Source organism: Lepus europaeus, chromosome 20 (assembly GCF_033115175.1).
Source record: "Lepus europaeus isolate LE1 chromosome 20, mLepTim1.pri, whole genome shotgun sequence".
NCBI lineage: Eukaryota > Metazoa > Chordata > Mammalia > Lagomorpha > Leporidae > Lepus > Lepus europaeus.
The window spans coordinates 13,821,941-13,838,558 of NC_084846.1; positions in this window are offsets into that span (position 1 = coordinate 13,821,941).

The following is a 16,618-nucleotide window of genomic DNA, read 5'->3' on the forward strand; positions in this document are numbered from 1 at the left end:
TTATCTTTAATATTATTTAGTTGTTGACGTACTTTTATTTGAAAGGCACAGAGCAAGAGAGACAGAGACAGAACTACTGTCAGCTTGTTCATTCCCCAAATATCCATAATATCCAGGGCTGGGACAGACTAGCCAAGTGCCTGGAATTCATTCTAGTCTCTCATGTGGGTGGCAGGGACACAAGTACTGAGCCATCACCTACTGCCTCCTAAAATATTTATTAGCATTAAGCTGGAATTGGAGCATTTGAGACTGAAACCCACAATCCAATGAGTCAAGAGGTATATTTTTAAAGATCTATTCTTATTTATTTGGAAAACAGAGTTACACAGAGAGGTAGAGCCAGAGAGAGAAAGAGGTCTTTCACCTGCTGGTTCACCCCCAAATTGGCTGCAATGGCCGGAGCTGTGCTGATCTGAAGCTGGGAGCCAGGAGCTTCTTCTGGGTCTCCCACGTGGGTACAGGGGCCCAAGTACTTGGGCCATCGTCTACTGCTTTCCCAGGCTATAGCAGATAGCTGGATTGGAAGTGGAGCAGCCATGACTCGAACTGGCATCCATATGAGATTCTGGCTCTGCAGGCTGGGGCTTTAACCCACTGCGCCACAGTGCTGGTCCCAAGAGGTATATTTTTTAAAAAACTATTTTCATTTCATTTGAAAGGCAGAGAAGCAAAGAATCATTGAGTGAGGGGGAGAGAGAGAAACATCTTCCACCATCTGATTCATTCTCTAAAAAAAGTACAAAAACAGTATACAGCATTTAATCTGGATCTCCCATGTTGATGGCACACATTCAGGTACTTGCAGAATCATCTATTCCCTTCCAAGATGCAAAGTGGCAGAATGAAGGGAACAAGTTGTGATACAATCAGTTAAGCCACTGCTTATGACACTAGCATCCCATAACATAATGCATTTTGCATTCTAGCTGCTCCACTTCTGATCTAGCTTCCTGCAAATGTGCTGAGGAAGGCAGAAGATGACCCAAGTACTTGGACTTCTGCCACTATGTGAAACAATGATGGAGTTCCTGGCTTCCTATTACAGCTTGGCACAGACCTGGCTTTTGTGGCTATTGGAGTGAACCAGCAGATGGAACACTTTCTCTCTCTTTCTCACTCTCCATGCTTTTTTTTTTTTTGACGGGCAGAGTGGACAGTGAGAGAGACAGAGAGACAGAGAGAAAGGTCTTCCTTTTGCCATTGGTTCACCCTCCAATGGCTGCCCGTGGCCTGCATGCTGCGGCCAGTGCACCGCACTGATCTGAAGGCAGGAACTAGGTGCTTCTCCTGGTCTCCCATGTGGGTGCAGGGCCCAAGCACTTGGGCCATCCTCCGCTGCCTTCCCGGGCCATAGCAGAGAGCTGGCCTGGAAGAGGGGCAACTGGGACAGAATCCGGCACCCTGACAGGGAGTAGAACCCAGTGTGCCTGTGCCACAGGCGGAGGATTAGCCTATTGAGCTAATTGATCCTATTGAGCTAATTGAGCCTATTGAACGCCGGCTCCCCATGCTTTTCAAATAAATATGTACATCTTGATAAAAAGAGCACTAGGAGTGTGGAGAGCACATAGAATATTTAGATGAGTAATGTTAAGGGGAAGAAAGTAGAAGGGTTGAAGGAGAAAAGAGACAATCAGTGAGATCATGATAGAAACAACAAAGAATTTTGGGGGTCGGTGCTATAGCATAGTAGTTTATGCTTCTGCTTATAGAGCTAGTATTCCATATGTGTGCTGGTTCATGAACCAGCTGCTTCTCCTCCAATCCAGTTCTCTACTACAGGCGTGGGAAAGAAATAGAAAATGCCCCAAGTGCTTGGGCCCCTGTACCCACATGGGAGACCCAGAAGAAGCTCCTGGCTGCTGACTTAGGGTTAGCCCAGCTCTGGCCATTGCATCCATTTGAGGAGTGAACCAGCAGAGTGAAGACCACTCTCTCTGATCCTACCTTCCTCTGTAACTCTGTCTCTCAGAAAAATAAATAAGTCTTTTTTAAAAAGAATAAAAAAGAATTTTCAGGAATGGATTATGTATAATGGTTTAAATATGGCAAAGAAAAAACTTGAAAAGGATGGCAAACATTTACACTGGAATTTATGATGCCAGTTGAGAGACTCTAATCCTAATTCAAAGTTCCTGGACTGGGATCCCAACACTGGCTCCTGATTCCAGTTGTTTGCCAATGCAGATGGTGGGAGGCAGTAATGATGACTCAAGTAAATGGGTTTCTACCCCCAATGTGGGGGGCCAAGACTATATTCCCGGCTCTTGGCTTCAGCTTTATCCTAGCTCTGGGTGCTCTGGATATTTTGGGATTGATTAGTGGATAAGAACTCTCTCTCTTTTTTTGTGTCATAATCTACCTTTCCATTTGTGCCTTACTAGCCCTCAATCTACATCTATATATAGGCTGAGAGAAATATATCAAGGGTTATTTAACAACCTGAAGGAGATTCTGTGTTCCATACATTTCTGGATCAATCCACGAATCCACTACAGCTCCCCAAAATCTACTGAGGACCACAGTATTTTACCAATTCCCAAAATCTCTTATTAACTGATTTTCTTTTTTGCATAAGGTTATGACATCAGAAAAAACAGAGATGAATTTGTACCAATCAAAATACCAAGGATATTCTTCTCAGATATAGAAAAAGGGATTGAAATTCTTATGGAAACACAGGAGACTCCTAATAGCTAAAGCAATCTTATACAACAAAAACAAATCCACAGGCATTACAATACCAGATTTCAAGACATACAACAAGGCAGTTATTTTCAAAATTACATGGTACCTGAACAAAACTAGATGAATATATGGATAGACCAATGGAACAGAATAGAAATGCCAGAAATCAATCCATGCATCTACAACCAACTTATCTTTGACAAAATAGCTAACATCAATCCCTGGAGCAAGGAAAGTCTCTTCAACAAGTGGTGCTGGGAAAACTGATCTCCACATGCAGAAGTATGAATCAGGACTCCTACCTTATACCTTACACAAAGATCCACAAAAAAATTGATTAAATACCTAAATCTATGAATCGTTACCATCAAATTATTAGAGAACATTTGGGAAAACCTGCAGGATACTGTTATAGGAAAAGGTTCTTGGAAAAAACCCCAGAGGCACAGGCTATCAAAGCCAAAAGAGACAAATGGGATTACACCAGATTGAGAGGCTTCTGTATTAAAAAAAAGAACACTTCAACAACAACAACAACAACAAATACTAAAAAGGATAAAGTATTACATTGTACATCTAGAGTCAGGACAAGAGCTGATTAGGTCATTGTTGTTGTTGTTGTTCTAGTACTAGTGGTTGAACTCTGTAATTAACACACAATTATTCTTAGGTGTTTAAATTTTAACTGAAAAGTGATCCCTGTTAAATTTCAGAGTGGAAAAAGAGAGGGAGGAGATGTACAATTTGGGACATGCTCAATCAGACTTGCTCCAAATGATGGAGTTAGAAATGTGCCAGGGAATTCCAATACAATCCCATCAGGGTGGCATGTACCAATGCCATCTCACTAGTCCAAGTGATCAATTTCAGTTCACATTCGATGGCTCTGACAGGTCTAAGAATCAAAGGGATCACACGAACAAGACAAGTGTCTGCTAATACTAACTGATAGAATCAAAAAGGGAGAGAAAGATCCAGCATGGGAAGCGGGATACACAGCAGACTCATAGAATGGCAGATGTCCTAAACAGCACTCTGGCCTCAGAATCAGCCCTTAAGGCATTCGGATCTGGTGGAAGAGCCCATGAGAGTATTGTAGGCATGGAAAGCCAAGATACCATGGAAAAGAAAAAAAAAAAGAAGAAGACCTAAATGAAAGATCTCTGCGAGTGAGATCCCAGTGGAAAGAACGGGGCCATCAAAGTAGGAGGTACCTTTCTCTGAAGGGAGGAGAGAACTTCCACTTTGACTATGACCCTATCGGAATAAGATCAAAGTCAGCGAACTCTAAAGGCTTCCATAGCCCTGGCAACTCATGACTAGAGCCTAGGGAGATTACTGACTCCATGAACAGGAGTGTCAAATTGTTAAGTCAGCAAAAGGAATCACTGTGTACTTACATCCCATGTGAGATCTGTCTTTAATGTGTTGTCTAATGTGCAGTGATGCTATAACTAGTACTGAAACAGTATTTTTACACTTTGTGTTTCTGCGTGGGTACAAACTATGAGATCTTTACTAATTATATACTGAATCGACCTTCTGTATATCAAGATAATTGGAAATGAAAAAAAAAAAACCTGGTGTTAAATTGGAAATGGCATAGAAAATTAATGAATTTTTAAAAAAAAATATTATGTAGGATCTCTGTCTTTAATGTGCTGTACACTCTTATTTAATGCTATAACTAGTACTCCAACAGTATTTTTTTTCACTTTGTGTTGCTATATGGGGGCAAACTGTTGAAATCTTTACCTAATATATACTAAACTGATCTTCTGTATATAAAGAGAATTGAAAATGAATCATGATGTGATTGGAAGGGGAGAGGAAGCAGGAAAGGGGAGGGTTGTGGGTGGGAGGGAAGTTTTGGGAGGGGGAAGCCATTGTAACCCATAAGCTGTACTTTGGAAATTTATATTCATTAAATAAAAGTTTATTTAAAAAAAACGAACACTTAACAAAATGAAAAGACAACTGACAGAATGGAAGAAATTATTTGAAAACTCTGCAACTGATAAAGGTTTAATAATCAGAATATACAAGAAATCCAGAAACTCAAAAACAACAAAACCAACAACCCACTTAAGAAAAGGATAAAGAACTTAAACAGGCATTTTTCAAAATAGGCAATCCAAATGGCCTCAGACAAGTGAAAAATGTTCAGGATCACAAGCTATCTGGGAAATGCAAATCAAAACCACAATAAGGTTTCACCCCTGCTAGAATGGCTTTAATACAGAAATCAACAATCAACATATGCTGGCAAGGATGTGAGGGAAAAAGTACCCTATTCCACAGTTGTTCAGAATGTAAACTGGTAAAGCCACTATGGAGATACCTCAGAAATTTGAATATAGACATGCCATAAGGCCCAATCATGCCACTCCTGGGAATTTACCTGAGAAAAATAAAATCATCATATGGAAGAGCTATCTGTTCCCCCCAAATTTATTGCAGCTCAGTTCACAATAGCTAAGATATGGAATTAACCCAAATGCTCACCAAGTGAAGACCGGATAAAAAATTATGAAATATATATACCATGTAATAATACACAGCACTTAAAACAAATTCTGGTCATTTTCAACAAAATGGATCAAACTGGAAAACATCATACTAAATGACATACGCCGATCTGTGATAAATTAAAGAGCACCTAAAATATAATCTGCATAAGTGAAATTGACACATTGAGAAGCAATGAATTTGAATAGCTCTTGTCTTAACTGTTGAAGAAAATTTTTTCATACTATTTGTTGAACTCTATACTTAACAGAGAGTTAAAAATACATATATAAAGTTAATTGAAAATATATCTTCTTAGTAAAAAAAATAAAAGTTGAAATAGGAGAGGGAGGAGGAAGAGCATTGGGAGGATGTCTGGGGAAAAAGGTGTGGTTTGCCATGCTCTCTGATCCTGCATCTGCCCTTTGGTGACTGTCTTCTGCAGTTTAAGAAATCTGCCTCCCTCAGAATCAGCCCTTAAGGCATTCAGACCTGGCTGAAAAGCCCATGAGAGTATTCAGGCTTGGAAAGCCAAGACACTCTGGCAAAAACGAAAAACCCTAAATGAAAGATCTCTGCGAGTGAGACCCCAGTGGAAAGAGCGGGCCATCAAAGAAGGAGGTACCTTTCTCTGAAGGGAGGAGCGAACTTCCACTTTGACTATGACCCTATCAGAATAAGATTGGAGTCGGTGAACTCAAAATGCTTCCATAGCCTTGGCAACACATGACAAGAGCCTAGGGTGATTACTGACGCCATAAACAAGAGTGTCAATTTGTTAAGTCAACAACAGGAGTCACTGTGCACTTACTCCTCATGTAGGATCTCTGTCCTTAATGTGTTGTTCAATGTGAATTAATGCTATAACTAGTACTCAAACAGTATTTTACACTTTGGGTTTCTGTGTGGGTGCAAACTGTCAAAATCTTTACTTAATATACACTAAATTGATCTTCTGTATATAAAGAGAATTGAAAATGAATCTTGATGTGAATGGAAGGGGAGAGGGGCGGGAGATGGGAGGGTTTCAGTTGGAGGGAAGTTTTGGGGGGAAAACCATTGTAATTCATAAGCTGTACGTTTGAAATTTATATTTATTAAATAAAAGTTAAAAACATGAAAAAAGAAATCTGCCTCAAAATTTCAAGTCTAGATCCCTCTATTTCAGATCAGAGTGGCAATTGCACCTTGAATACGTAGGTCTCAGTGTTGTACTCCTTTAAACAGGAAATGAATTCACAGGGTTCAAAGAGTAGCTTAGGGGGCAGTATTTTTTAAAAAAAGATTTATTTTATTTATTTTTTTAATTTATTTTTATTTTTATTTTTTGACAGGCAGAGTGGACAGTGAGAGAGAGAGAGACAGAGAGAAAGGTCTTCCTTTTGCCATTGGTTCACCCTCCAATGGCCACTGCGGCCAGTGCGCTGTGGCCGGCCCATTGCGCTGATCCGAAGCCAGGAGCCAGGTGCTTCTCCTGGTCTCCCATGTGGGTGCAGGGCCCAAGGACTTGGGCCATCCTCCACTGCCTTCCCGGGCCATAGCAGAGAGCTGGTCTGGAAGAGGGGCAACCGGGACAGAATCCGGTGCCCTGACCGGGACTAGAACCCGGTATGCCAGCGATGCAGGCAGAGGATTAGCCTATTGAGCCATGGCGCTGGCAAGATTTATTTTATTTATTTGAAAGACAGAGTTACAGAGAGGTAGAGACAGAGAGTGAGGTCTTCTATCCACTGGTTCAATCCCCTAGATGACCAGAATGGTCAGAGCTGCACCGATCGGAGGCCAGGAGCCAGGAGCTTCTTCCTAGACTCCAAAGTGAGTGCAGGGGCTTGGGCCATCTTCTACTGCTTTCCCAGGCTATAGCAGAGAGCTGGATCAGAAGAGGAGCATCCAGGACTAGAACCGGAGGCTGTAGGGATGCCTGCACTTCAGGCCAGGGCTTTAATCTGCTGCGCCACAGCGCCAGCCCCAGGTGGCAGCGTTTTGCTGCAACAGGTTAACACACTCTCTGCAATGTTAGTATATCATATGGTCACCAGTTTGAGTCCCAGCTGCTCCACTTCCAATCCAGCACCCTGCTAATGCATCTGAGAAAGCAGTGCAAGACAGCACAAGTACTTGGCCACTTAGGAGACCTGGATGGAGTTCTAGACATCTGGCTTTGGACTGTCCCACCAGATGGAAGATCACTCTCTCTTTCCCCCTCTTATTCTCCAACTCTGTCTTTCAAATTAACAAATGAGTATTCTAAATTTTTTTAAAAAAGAACTAGTATGCTCCATGGAGTGGTTGATTGATTTGTCATTTTCTAGCAATTTGTGCTCCAGAATAGTGGTCACATACCTCTGCCTACAGGAGTTGCTCATACTAGGATTAGAGAGGTGGATTCCGTGAGGAGTCCTAATAACAGAAAAACTGGGAAGATCATATTCGTTTATAGGGGGCTAACCTTAGGCACTCACTTCCTCTTTGTCTTACTCATATCCTCCATGTGATGATGAGAGCTCATAATTTTGAGCACTAAGTCAGTGACAAGTGTTCTCATATTTGACTTGTGCTGAATGCAGAAAAACTAATAGTCCCTTCTATGATGATAAAGGAAATGATGACTCAAAAGTAGGACTGAATAATTGAGAATCCCACAAGGATTAAAAGCTGAAATAAGTCCTTTCTGATCCACCACTAATAGAAATATTCAGTCATATAACTGTGGTGTCTGACCACACTTGGCTTCCAATAATTAAATTTATTAATATATTCTCAACAAAGACATACAAGAAAAGTCTAATGTCATCTATCTCCCCCATCCCCTGCCCCAAATCGATCATTGTTTTTCATCCAGTTTATATGCTGCCCTCACTTTCTCTTGCATTTATATCCATGTCTGCATATAAATGTGCAGCACAGTCTACAGAAGGGGAGTTACATTTTACATGGATTTGAGTTTGAAGTGCCATACAATGTGCATAAAATTTTGAAATAATTCAATACACCTGTTTAAAACTTTGTCAAGATTATATAACATTCTTAAACAGCATAACTAATGTATGAATATATCTCACTTATGCTATTTATCCATTAAGGGTGTACATACAATTCATCAGCTTCCAGTTATGTGTAACCTTCATCATCATTAAATTTAGAACATTTTATCACCCCAAGATGCATAGGAATATGCATTTGACCAAGTAGTCAAGATGCCACTTGGTTACACCCACATCCCAGAGTGACTGGTGAGTGACAATTCCACTCCTGATTTAATTCCAGCTCCCTACTAATGTGCATCCTGTGAGCATATCACACAATGAACAATAGCTTAAGTAGTTTTGAGCCTTTGAGCCACATTGGAGATCTGGATTGAGTTCTAGGCTCCCTGCTGCCTTGAAGTTTTTTTTTTTGTTTGTTTGTTTGTTTTGTTTTTTTTTTTTTTTTTTGGACAGGCAGAGTGGATAGTGAGAGAGAGAGACAGAGAGAAAGGTCTTCCTTTTTGCTGTTGGTTCACCATCCAATGGCTGCTGTGGCCAGCATATCGTGCTTATCTGAAGCCAGGAGCCAGGTGCTTCTCCTGGTCTCCCATGCGGGTGCAGGGCCCAAGGACTTGGGCCATCCTCTACTGTCTTCCCGGGCCATAGCACAGAGCTGGCCTGGAAGAGGGGCAACCGGGACAGAATCCAGTGCCCCGACCGGGACTAGAACCTGGTGTGTGGTGCCACAAGGCGGAGGATTAGCCTGTTAAGCCACGGCGCCTGCCTTCAAGTTTTAATATTTATTTATTTAAAAGGCAGAGATACAGAGATGCAGACGCAGAGGCAGAGACAGAGAGAGATCTTCCACCTGCTGGTTCATTCCCCAAATGGCTGCAATGGCTGGAGCTGGGCTGATCCAAAGCCAGAAGCCAGGAGCTTCTTCCAAGTCTCACACATGGGTACAAGGGCCCAAAGATTTGGGCCATTTTCTATTGCTTTCCCAGGCACATTAGCAGGGATCTGGATCAGAAATGGAGCAGCCAAGACTCTAACCAGTGCCCATATGGGATGCTGGTACTGCAGGCAATGACTTAACCCACTATGCCATGGTGTAGGCCCCTTCCTTGAAGTTTTTAATTAATTAATTAATTAGAAATGGAATAAAAAGAGAGGGAGGGATGAGTCTTCCTTCTTCAGATTCACTTCTCATGATGGGCTAGGAGCCAGGAATTCTAACCCACCTTTCCCATATGCACCAACACTCTGATGTGACATGTGAGCATGCCCTTCTATGGGTTAACCTGCTGTGGTTCAATGTCCCACACACAGCACCTAGTTTTGATTTATCTCAGCCTCACCTATGGTGGATATTTTGTTACTGAATTAGCAGATGGAAATATTCTCCATCTCTACACTCAAATGAATAAAATTAATAATAAACAAAAATAATTGAGCACCATTTTGCTACAAGTGTCAATCCTCATTCCCCCCTCCAAAGCAACAACAAATGTGCTCTGATTATATAGATTTTCCTAGTGTGGATATTACATGTGATGGAAGATGACTTCAAAGTGTTCTCATGCCTAATATGCAGTATCCATTAATCAAGTACGATCTGTGTCCCGCCTCTTAGCTGCACTCACCAATACAAGATCTTGGCAACAGGTAACTGGGGACAGGAGTAAGGAGGATGTCTTCCTTTTCCTAGCAGCTGGTAGGAGAGGGATCCCTGAGTTCACACTTCCACTGAATCAGATCTAGGTCGGGGCCAAGTAGGTAGAATCAAATATCATTGATTTTCTTTTATCCTACCAAATCTTGGGTTTTCTTCAGTAAACACTTATTTATTCGCTGTGTATCTTAAGACCAATACTAGCAGCCAGCGTTGTGGAGCAGTCGGTTAAGAAGGCTCTGCCTGAAGCATCAACATCTCATATGGGAGTCAGTTCAAGTCCTGGCTGCTCCACTTCTGATCCAGCTCCCTGCTAATGACCTGTGAAGGCAGCAGAGGATGCCCAAGTGCTTGAGCCCCAGAACCCATGTGGAAGACCAAGAAGAAGCTCCTGGCTCCTGGCTTCAGATTAGCTCAGCTCTGGCCATTGCAGCCATTTGGGGAGTGAACCAGTGGATGGAAGATGACTCTCCATTTCTCGGCCTGTAACTATGCCTCTCAAGTAAATAAATAAATCTTAAAATAAGGTCCACTACTAGAGATTTTAAAAGCATGGCTTGTCTTGCTTTTAGATAATTTTCATTAATTTTAATGTAATGAAGTCCCTTACAACTACTCACATGGTTATACCAGAGTTCCCTCTAGGAATGATTCAGTTTTAATACTTTCATGCTCAGAATTATTGTTTGTAACTGCCACATAGTAATGACACATTAGCTTAAAAAGAATTAAACCCAATCAAATGTCAATCTCAGATTATTTATATGTTCTGAAAGCTTTACAGAAGTCAAGATGACCAATGTTTGGACTGGCACTGTGATGCAGTAGGATAACTCTCCACCTGTGGCACCAGCACTCCATATGGGTGCTGGTTCTAGTCCCAGTTGCTCCTCTTATGATCCAGCTCTCTGATGTGACCTGGGAATGCAGTATAGGATGGCCCAAGTGCTTGAGCCCCTGCACCCACGTGGGAGACCCAGAAGAAGCTCCTGGCTCCTGGCTTCAGATTGGCTCATCTCTGGCTATTGCAGCCATATGGGGAGTGAACCAGCAGATGGAAGACATTTCTCTCTGTCTCTCCCTCTCATTGTCTGTATTTCTCCCTCTAAATTAAAAAAAAATCAAATAAGATGACAATGTCATTATAATGTAAGATTGTTTATTTTACTCCAATGTTCACTAACTAGTGATATCAGTGTATTTGTTGAAAAACACACATAATGTTAAATATGAAAAATTGTTAAGTATTGTAAAAGGCTTTTAAGGATCTGAGAAACAATGGTTCAGTAGATAATGCAGAGATAGTTTCATGAATCAAAATTTTTGCTATAATCATGCTAGACTTATGCATTTGGGCATGAATCATTCTTAGCTTTGAGTAAAAGTACTCTAAAATATACAAGGCTTATTTATGTAAAAGTAACCTAATATATAAGGTCTTACTTAGGAAAACAACCCTCAAGTTAACTGGTCTGTACCCTTCTAAATTGAGGGGTTTTTTTGTTTGTTTGTTTGTTTCTCATACTACAATGTTCATCTTTTAGAAATTTTGTATATTGGATCTTATATGAATTTTGTCAATTATATTATCATTTTCTGCTCATCATGTTTAATATTTGCTAATATGCCACCTTATGGATATTCTATTTGTGTTATCTATATACAGTCATCAAATACTTCCGTTCTTGTGTGTTCAAATACAGAGGTTGTCTATGTACATGTGTGCACTGATTTTGACAGACATAGAAGTGACAGTAATACTGTGAGAAATCCTAACACTCATGTCAAATCTAAGTCTTCCTCACAAGTGATTGTCTATGAAGCAAACCACAAGGCTCTTCCCACTATTGTGGACTGAAATGTGTCTACCTAAAATCGGTATCAATAAGTGCTGACCACCAAGGTACTCTATTTGCATATAGGACCTCTAAGCAGGTAATGAATAACAAATGATATGATAAGTGTAAGACCCTAATCCAAGCTGACCTATGTCCTTTTACGAGGGGAAACATCAGGAACATGAATGTATAGAACAAATGCCATGTTGGGACACAACCAGATAGTGACTAGAGGCTAGCCAGAGACACAGGGCTCAGGCAAAAACAAACACTTAATATTAATCTTGAATTTTTATTCTCCAGAATGATGAGAAGTAAAACTCCATGATCTAATCCACAGAATCTGTGATATTTCATTATGATAACCCTAGCAAACTACTACATTCTCACTTGGGCCAAAATTTCTTGAAGTCACCTAAAGTCTCCAGTTTTTTTTTTGTTCTTCTTCATATTTTTTTTTTTGGACAGGCAGAGTGGACAGTAGAGGGAGACAGAGAGAAAGGTCTTCCTTTTTGCCATTGGTTCACCCTCCAATGGCCGCCGAGGTAGGCGCACTGCGGCCAGCGCACCACGCTGTTCCGATGGCAGGAGCCAGGTGCTTATCCTGGTCTCCCATGGGGTGCAGGGCCCAAGCACTTGGGCCATCCTCCACTGCACTCCCTGGCCACAGCAGAGAGCTGGCCTGGAAGAGGGGCAACCTAGACAGGATCGGTGCCCCGACCGGGACTAGAACCTGGTGTGCCGGCCGCAAGGCGGAGGATTAGCCTACTGAGCCGCGGCACCGGTCACTTCTTCAGATTTTTTTTCTCAACTTTTATTTAATAAATATACATTCCCAAAGTACAACTTTTGAATCACAGAGGCTTTTCCCCGTGTAACCTTCCTCCCACCTGCAACCATCCCATCTCCCATTCCCACTCCCACTCTCAAAAGTCTCAGCCTTTGATCTACCCCTGTGCTGATAATTGTGTTTTGCAGTAATCGGTTGACAGAAGTTTTCTCTTTCTAAAATAAATAAACAAAAGAATAATTCATCAGACAGAATGATATAGTTTTGGATGTCAGATCACATAATGAAAAGATTTAAATGAAAGTACAACAAAAGATTTTTTTTCAAATTTTATTTTATTTGAAGGTGAAGTGTTGGAGAGGGAGGGAGAGACAAAGGGAGAATTCTTCCATACACTGGTCCACTCTCCAAATGGCTGAATGGTCAAGACAGGGCCAAGTCTATGCCAAGGACAAAGAAAATTATCTGGATCACCCATATGGTTGGCGGGGGTCCAAGTACTTGGGCTATTTACACACTACCTTCCAAAACAGGAAGTTGCATCAGAAGGACAGCAGCCAAATCAGCTGGGATGCTGGCATTGCAAATATACCACATTAGCTCACAACATCACAATGCCAATTCCAGATTTGCTTTCTTTATTTTCATCTGATCTAATAGATAAATGTTTATTCAAAATGATAATATCGATAATGAACTTGGTTTTACACCTTCTGAGATCTAAAGGGAATGATGTAAATATTATATAATATAGGAGAAAAAAAAGGGAACTTATTGTTAACAGATACCTACACTACCAAATAGTGTTTGTTAAAGGAGGTTTAGATTATTAGCAAATGTATTATCTCAAGCTCTGGGAAACTTATGAAGAAAAATTGAAAACATATACCTTTGATATAGGCGCTATGAGTTTCTCGATCAAAACGAGGATAGAGGGTTGAGCCACTAACTGTAATGCCTGCATCCCATATAAAATTGCTGGCCTGAGTGCCATCTCCTCTACTTCCACTCCAGCTGCCTGTAAATGTGCCTTGGGAGTAGAAGATAATGGCTCAGTGCTTGAACCACTGACACTCACTTGGCTGCCAGTGTCTCCTTGGCTTCATCCTGACCCCACACAGGCTGCTGTGACCAATTTTAGGAATGAGTCACTGGACAGGATTCAATTTCTCTCTCTCTTTGACTTTTGAGTACATACATAAATAAAAAATTAAAAATAAAATTATGAGAGAAAACAGGAAAGATCAAAGAACTAGGAGAGGTGTTAGGTGCAGCGGTTGAGGTGCCACTTTTGATGACTGCATCCCATATTGAAGCCCCTAGATTGATTGTGACTATCCTTCTTGAGATGTAACATGCTGCTAATGTGCACCCTGGGATGAAGCAGGGGATCCTCAACTACTTGAATCCCTGATACACAACTGAGAAACCTGGTTGGAGTCTGTGGTTCTTGGCTTTAGCCTGGTTTAGTCATGGCTGTTGCAGGTATTGAGGAGTGAACAAGCAGATAGAATATTTCACTTTCTCTGTCATTCTGCCTTCCAAACAAATTAAAAAAGGCTTTAAGAATAACTAAAACAGAAAGTAATTGCAAATCTGATACATATTAATCCAATGATATCAGTAATTACTTCATATGTGCATTATCAAAATATATCAATTAAAGATACTGACAGGAAAATTAATAACATTAGTCAGCTCTGTATTATGAACACCAAAACATTTATTTTTAAAGATTTTAATTTATTTATAAAGCAGAATGACAGAGAGTTAGAAGGGGAAGCAGAGAGAAATATATCCTCTGTCTACTGATTCATCCCCCAAATGGCCATAATGCTTAGAGCCAGGTTAGGCTGAAATCAGGAGCCTGGAACCCCGTTCGGATCTCCCACATTGGTGACAGGGGCCCAAATATCTGGAGCATCCTCTGCTGCAATCCCAGATGCATTAACCAGAAACCTGTGTTGGAAGAAGAGCAGCTGAGACACAAACTGGCACTCTGATATGAGATGTCATTGTGGCAAGTGGGTGGCATAATGACAACCCAAGAAAATTATTTTAAATAAACACAGATGGGGAAAATTGAGGCCAAGTTGTTTAAAGGAGACCAAAATTCATATGCACGGGAAGAGTAAGTTAAGGAAGTCTGTTGTACAACACAGTGGCAGCAGTAAATGACAATGTATTCTACTATGGAACATAACTGATTAGATTTTAGGTGTCTTCACCATAAGAAACAGGCATGTGACAGAATGCTAAATTGTCCATACTACACTGTATAAATATTTTAATCAGCATTCTATCTTCTATATACATTTGATTTTTGCCACCTTAAGTAATATAAATGTTTTAGAATAAGAGAAGCATAAAAACATAGATTAAATATAAATTTATGCATAAAAGATAAACCAGTATAGAATTAGTCACCAAATAAATGGGAGAACTGTATTTATCTGGAAAATGACATTGAGTTGAAACACTTTCTTTTGATCACACAAGGTTAACAATTCTGTATAAACTTGTAGGTTGGAAGAGCTGTTAAAGGGCACACAGTCTACTACACTCACTGAAGAAATGAGCACCTGCAAACTCAGAGGCGGTATCATTTGCCTAGGGCTTCTTATACCAGCGAATCTGACCAAATGTTGGAAACAGGTATCTTACATAAGCTATTGTTCCTCAATTATGGATTCTTTGAAAAACAATAGAATATACTGATTTATATTAGTTTGACATGTTACAATTTTTTGGCTTTGAATTAAGCTTGTAATGATGAAATTTTTAGACTCTTTTGAATCAAAATGTTCACTTTCTTTCCTAAATGAGACATTTGTAATAACTAACTTAAACTTGACGTTTTTACTTATAAAATACTTCCCCCTCCAAGAAAGTTTTTCCTCTCTTAAGAGCTAAGACATGATATTTGCAAAGGAAAGTGAAATTATTTTCCTTCACCTTTTTTTTTAAGTATAATAGCTTTATACTTGGTTATTGTGGTAACGGACAGACAGTTACACGCAAAGTATTCTGGTATACCTTTTACCAGTTGGTATCAAGCCATCTGAGCTATCTGAGAGGTTTTTCAAGATTCTTAGCTGTTTTGAGCACCAGGATTAATATGATGCAGTATGGATATAAAATGTTTCAAAGGACAGAAAGTGGACACTTACTAATTTTTAGAACCCGAGTAATGTGCCAACATTTTTAAGAAAGCGATAGAAAAAATATTCTGTGCTATACTTAAGTACTGGCTGGCTTTTGATGTCTTCATACTTAAAAGTGATCACTTTCTTGCACTGTGAAATTTTTACATGAAGATATTAAAGGGGACGTCTACCTTCTTATTTTGTAAAATGTTTTCTATAAAGCAATAAACAAAGCATGGACCAGCTCTCAAAAAAAAAAAAAAGAATTAGTCACCAAAGCAGTAGTTGTTAATATTTAGCAGTGTGTAGTCAGACAGAGATGCCTGTTAACACTAGATGGTAAAAAAGATAAAGTCATTTCAAACGCTGAAAAATCTCAAATAAATATACAAGCATGAAAATTTAGACAGTTAATCCATCTACTGTATCAACAAATCCTACTAAATCTGAATTTGTCTACAGTCTACAACCTATCCAATTTTTCCCATTATGTAAAAAATTTTCCAGGTGTTGGCACAGTGGTACAATGAGCTGAACCATTACCTATGATGCAGGTATCCTATATCATAACACAGGTTCAAGTTCTGGCTGCTCTGCTTCTGATCTTGTTCTCTGCTGATGTAGAAGACAGCATAAGAACCTTGTCCTTAACCACCTATCTGGGAGTACCAGATGGAGTTCCAGGCCCCTGGTATTAGACTGGCCCAGGCCTGACTGTGGCAGTCATTTGCAGAATGATTCAACAGAAGGAAGACTTCCCCTCTTTCTTCCCTCTCTCTGTCACTCTGCTTTTTAAATAAATAAATATTAAAAGTATATACCATGTATTAGCAATTGGGGGGCAAAAACAAGCAAGAAAGATATTGTCACTAACATTTTTTTTATTTAGTGAATATAAATTTCCAAAGTACAGCTTATGGATTACAAAGGCTTCCCCCCCACACAACCTTCCCCCCCCACAACCCTCTCCTTTCCCACTCGCTCTCCCCTTCCATTCCCATCAAGAT